Below are 5427 nucleotides of genomic sequence, written 5' to 3'. Positions count from 1 at the left end.
GTGCTTTACAGAGCAGTTTCTCCTTCAAGGTCTGAAGCAGTCTTAACCAGACTCCATCTCGACAGGAATGGATAAGAGTCATGTGATTTTCCCCAGGCTTGCTCTCGCTTAGGGATGTTCCCTCTGGCATCACTGCTCATTGTGAGAAAAATTTAAAAGAAATGGCAAAAAAGAGTCCCATTGGTGTTTTCAAATGGAGTTCGGCACCACTGTTACTGAACACATAATAATAATAATAATAACTCACACACTCATGACATGCTTACCACAGCCCTGGCACTGTGCTGAGTGCTAACATAGATCCCCTTGTGACTCCTCGGAACAATCCTACGTTAGCAAGCTGGATAGTAGCCTCCCAAAGAGATCAGGTCCTCTATGGCCATGCCACTCTGAACAAGCCCAATCCCGTCTGATCTCGGAAGCTAAGCAGGGTCAGGCCTGGTTAGTAGTTGAATGGGAGACCACCTAGGAAGACCAGGTGCTGTGGGCGTAAAAATAAAAAATAAAGGATTGTAAGCTGACAAAGTTCTTGGAATCTGTGAGGTCAACCAAGGGTTGCCTCACCTAAAAAAAATTAAAAATTAAAAAAAAAAAAAAAAGATCAGGTCCTGATGCCTGGAACCTATAAATGTTACTTTATTCAAAAAAGGATTCTTTACAGGTTTGATTAAATTAAGGGTCTTGAGCTAGGGAGATTATCCTGGATTATCACCATGGGCCCTAAATGCCATCACAAGTGTCCTAATAAGGGAAAGACAGAGGGAAATCTGACACAGGCAGAAGAGGCAGAGGCAATGTGACCATGGAGGCAGAGATAGAAGTGCCAGCAGCCACCAAAACTGGAAGAGGCAAGGAATAGGTCTTTTCCTGAAGCCTCTGCAGGGAGTGTGGCTCTGCCAACACCCTAATTTTGAACAGTGATAATGATTTCAGATTTCTGGCATCTGGAACTATGGAAAAATTAATTTCTGTTATTTAAGACACCAAGTTTGTGTTAATTTGCTACAACAGCCATGGGAACTAATACTAATTCTGTTAGTCCTATGAAGATTTACAGAATCTTCATTTTAATAGGATGACTAGCCCACAGAATGGGAGAAAATATTGGCAAATCATATATTTAGTAAGAGATTAATATCCACAATATATAAACAATTCCTATAACTCAACAACAATAAAACAACCCAATTAATAAATGGGCAAAGAACTTGAATAGACATTTTCCCAAGAAGATATATAAATGGCCAAAATGTACGTGAAAAGATATTTAACATCATTAATCACTAGGGGAATGCAAATTAACATCACAACAAGATACCCCTTCACACCTATTAGGATGACTATCATTTAAAAAAAAATACTAAATGTTGGCAAGGATGTGGAAAAATTGGAACCCTGAGCATTGCTGGTGGGAATGTAAAATAGTGCAGCAATTGTGGAAAACAGTATGATAGTTCCTTGAAAAATTAAAAATAGAATTACTATCTGATCCAGCAATTTCATTTCTTAGTATATACACAAAAGAATTGAAAGCAGTATCTTGAACAGATATATATGCACTTGTGTTCATGGCAGCATTATTCATGAAAGCCAAAATATAGAAGCAACCCAAGTGTCCATCAACAGATCAATGGATAAGCAAAATGTGGTATATGCAATGGAATAGAATTCAGCCTTCAGAAGAAAACTTCTGACACATGCTGCAACATGGATGAACCTTGGAGACATTATGCCAAGTGAGATAAGCCAGTTAGTCACAAAAAAACAAATGCAGTAAGTCCTCACTTAACGTCATCAATAGGTCCTTGGAACTGCTACGAAAAGACATATAATGACATATTACCATAGGCTAATTGATATAAACAAGAGTTAAGTTCCTATAACATCTCATCAATGTTAAAATGAAACAACATTGAACAAAACGACATTATTCGAAGACCTGCTATACTATACAATTCCACTTTAGTAAGGTATCTAGATTGATCACATTCACAGAGACATAAACTAAAATGACAGTTACTAGGGGCTGGAGGAAGTGAGTGGGGAGTGGGGCATTGTTAATGGGTGCCAAGTTTCAGTTTGAGAAGATGAAAAACATTCTGGAGATGGATGGTGGCGATGGTTGCACAACAATACGAATGTAATTAATGCTATTGAACTGTATACTTAAAAATGATCAGTTTTATGTGCATTTGCTATAATTAAAAAAAAAAAAAAAAGGATACCTTGGCATAGAAAGCTTCAGGGAATCTTTACACAGTAAATTCTAGAGACAAAATTTAGAACTAAGTTTTCTGGTTTTAGGATCTGTGCCCTCAATTTCTAGGATGTGCTTTTGAGCCAGATCATGAGGAAAACTTCTTTTAAATTCCACTTCTGAATAATATTAAATAGTGGAATTTCAGAAATGATGATGAGATTCTCCTACTCCAAATATTGGTAAGAACCAAAATTCAATCTCCCAGCCACCTAACAATTCAGGAAACAAAACAGTGAGATTTAGGCCACATAGTTTCATAAATTCATTCAGAATCTATGATTTTTTATAACATGACCGTGTCACACTTAATCTTTATTTTAAAAAATACATTATTAAATTAGAAAAGTAAACACTGAATTGGGACTATCTAAGTCAGTGGTCTTATCCTTTTAGAAGCAGGAAGTACATAGATTTAAGAATGTTTTGCAAACCACTAGCTACTTAGTCAAATAAAGGCTTGCCTGCATATGCGCAACTCAATTTGCATTTCATGTTAAGAAGACCACAGAGCCAATCCCTTCTTCCATGGATCCTCTTAGTCGTATGAACCCCACGGTGAGAATCTTTGGTCTCCCAGTTCTGCTGATAAGAGATATTTTCAACAAAATATTAATCTACAAATTAAAATATTATTTGAAAGCTGTGGCTCAACTCGCTGAAGGACTGCAATACATTAGAAAGAGCACTGGATTTAGAGGAACAAAGGTTTAAAATGAGGCTCCTTATGTTGACCAGTTAGACCTGGTTTTATTCCTAAACAAAGTCATATATGTGAATGGTTTTGTGAATTATAAAGTGTAATACAATCTTGGCGCCATATTTAACTGCTTTCTAGCTTCATTACCAAGAAGAGGTGTTCTGCTTCTGAGAAACAATGAAACAAACTAGCTGTCTGTTCAAAGTAATGTAAAAACTTTAGTCCATGTATTATGTATATTTTTTAATTTTTTTTATGAATCAGGTATATATTTGAGATGAAATAAATGTTTCAGGTTCTAACTAAACAGGCAATTGAAACAGTTTTCCACTTTACTTTTTATCTGGTTTTTCAGTGGCGATTCCAAATATTAGAAATGCATTAAAATTTATGAGTGACTCTGACATACCCTAATTCATCCTCTGATATACACAGAGTTTTGTTTACCTGTGTAAATACTCATACACAAATACATCAACTCACAAATATTTACCAGCTTATAAAATATTACTAATGTTAGGATTCACCAAATGTCACAAGTAGGCCCTAGTTTCAAAGATTCTCAAAAGAAAGCAAAAAGGAAGAATTCACAGATAAAAATAATAGCTTGATAAAGATAATGAGATTTACTTTTTATTTACTAATGGTTAAAAATTATTATACTAAATAATAAACATATAGAATCTGGGGCTAAAAAAAGTTGTAAAGTAAATACTTTACATACTTTTACCCTACCATGTATAGATTATTGTATTATATATAATATAAACTTATACGTCAGGACAATTAAAATTTGCCAAGGTCACTTTCATTCTTAGCAAAGATGTGTAACAAACAGTTATCACCTTATTTGTATATTTGTTAGAAATTGCATATACTTACTAGAGAATCCAATTTATAGAAAGGTAATAATGACTATACCATGTTGATATGATTGTGTCCGAAAAAGTGCTATACTCACGTAAGAAGTCAAGAAATATGGTTGAATAAGTGAATAAGCTCTATTTACTTAGAGGCACAATAGAAAAATGGTTAAGAATTTGAACTCTGGAGTCAAATTGCTTGGGTTAAAATTCCATCTCCGCCTCTATCAGTTGTGTAAACTTGAGCAAATTACCTAACCTCTCTGTGTCTTAATTTTCCTCTCTGTAGAGTGGGGCTAATAAGAATACCTGTTCCTATAAAAAGTGGAGCTATTCTGCCTGAAGATATTTCTCTCCTTGTGGTCTCACCACTCTCCAGTGGGGTAAGGATCATAGAACTTCTCTGCTTCTGGGATCCCACACATTTCTAGGGGTCTTGCTGCCTTTATCAGGATTCTTTCGCTCTCCTTCTCTTTCTTTTCCTGAAACCTGAGGAAACCACTTTCTAGTTTGGGGAGTATCTACTCTAACTAATTACAGTTGCCCCTCAAACAACATGATGGTTAGGGGTGCCAACCCTCCAACGCAGTAAAAAAAATCCATGTATAACTTTTGATGCCCTAAAATTTAACTTCTAACAGCCTACCATTGATCAGAAGCCTTGCTGATAACATAAGCAGTTGATTATCATATATTTTGTATATCATATGTGTTATGTACTATATTCTTGCAATAAAGTAAGCAAGAGAAAAGAAAATGTTATTAAGAAAATTATAAAGAAGAGTAAATATTTTTTCACATTTATTGAAAAAAATCCATGTAGTTCAAACTGTTCAAAGGTCCACTGTACTTCCTCCACCCTGGGGAATCTTCTCACTGTTCAAAGGTCCACTGTACTTCTTCTACCCTGGGGAATCTTCAGCCTTCGAGGGTCTGCATTTTTGTTTTACAAAAGCAGCCAGCCTTGGAACTTTCTGGATTTTCTTCCCTCCCTGCTTACCTTGAGGACCTGAGCATAACTGGGCTTCCAGCTAGGCTGTGGGAGATATGGGGGTCAAGGAAAGAGCAGGATGCCATCAAAATATCTAGTTAAGCAGTTTTCTATTTATTATGAGGAGATGATTTGATTTTTTTATCTGTCTGCCCCATTAGACTGTAAATTCTACGAAGGCAGAACCCACATCCATTTCCCCTTGCTACTGTAACCAGGCAGCTCACCCAGTAACTGGCACATGGTGGATACTCAATAAAGATTGAAAGAGTAGATTAACTGCTGGAGCTGCAGAGAGAACACGTGTAAACCACTCATTTGTCCAAATCTTTGACAAAATGACACTTTAACCATCTGGAATTCTCATAAATTCTCCTATGTCCTTTTGCAGATTTTCCAGCGGTTCTCTCTTAACTGTCAGTAAGTATTACTTTAGATCTTATCTAACTCTTCTTTTAAGGATGTCTATTTCTTCTAATATGTTTTTTGCAGAAATGGCTTATCACTTAGTCAAAACTCTTTGCTGTATTGCTCTTAGTAATATTTTTCTTTCCTTATATACCCTATCAGGCAAGGGACACAAAAGAAAAACTAAACAAATGGGACCACATCAAAC

At 35.9% G+C, this 5427-nt stretch overlaps 1 pseudogene; it reads left to right on the top strand.

The window, feature by feature from the left end:
- The first annotated feature begins 371 nt into the window (after window positions 1-371).
- Window positions 372-490, top strand: LOC111743796 (annotated as a pseudogene).
- Window positions 491-5427: the final 4937 nt, after the last annotated feature.

This window comes from Pteropus vampyrus, unplaced genomic scaffold, assembly GCF_000151845.1.
Source record: "Pteropus vampyrus isolate Shadow unplaced genomic scaffold, Pvam_2.0 Scaffold122, whole genome shotgun sequence".
Lineage (NCBI taxonomy): Eukaryota > Metazoa > Chordata > Mammalia > Chiroptera > Pteropodidae > Pteropus > Pteropus vampyrus.
This window is presented reverse-complemented; position numbering and strand designations above follow the sequence as displayed.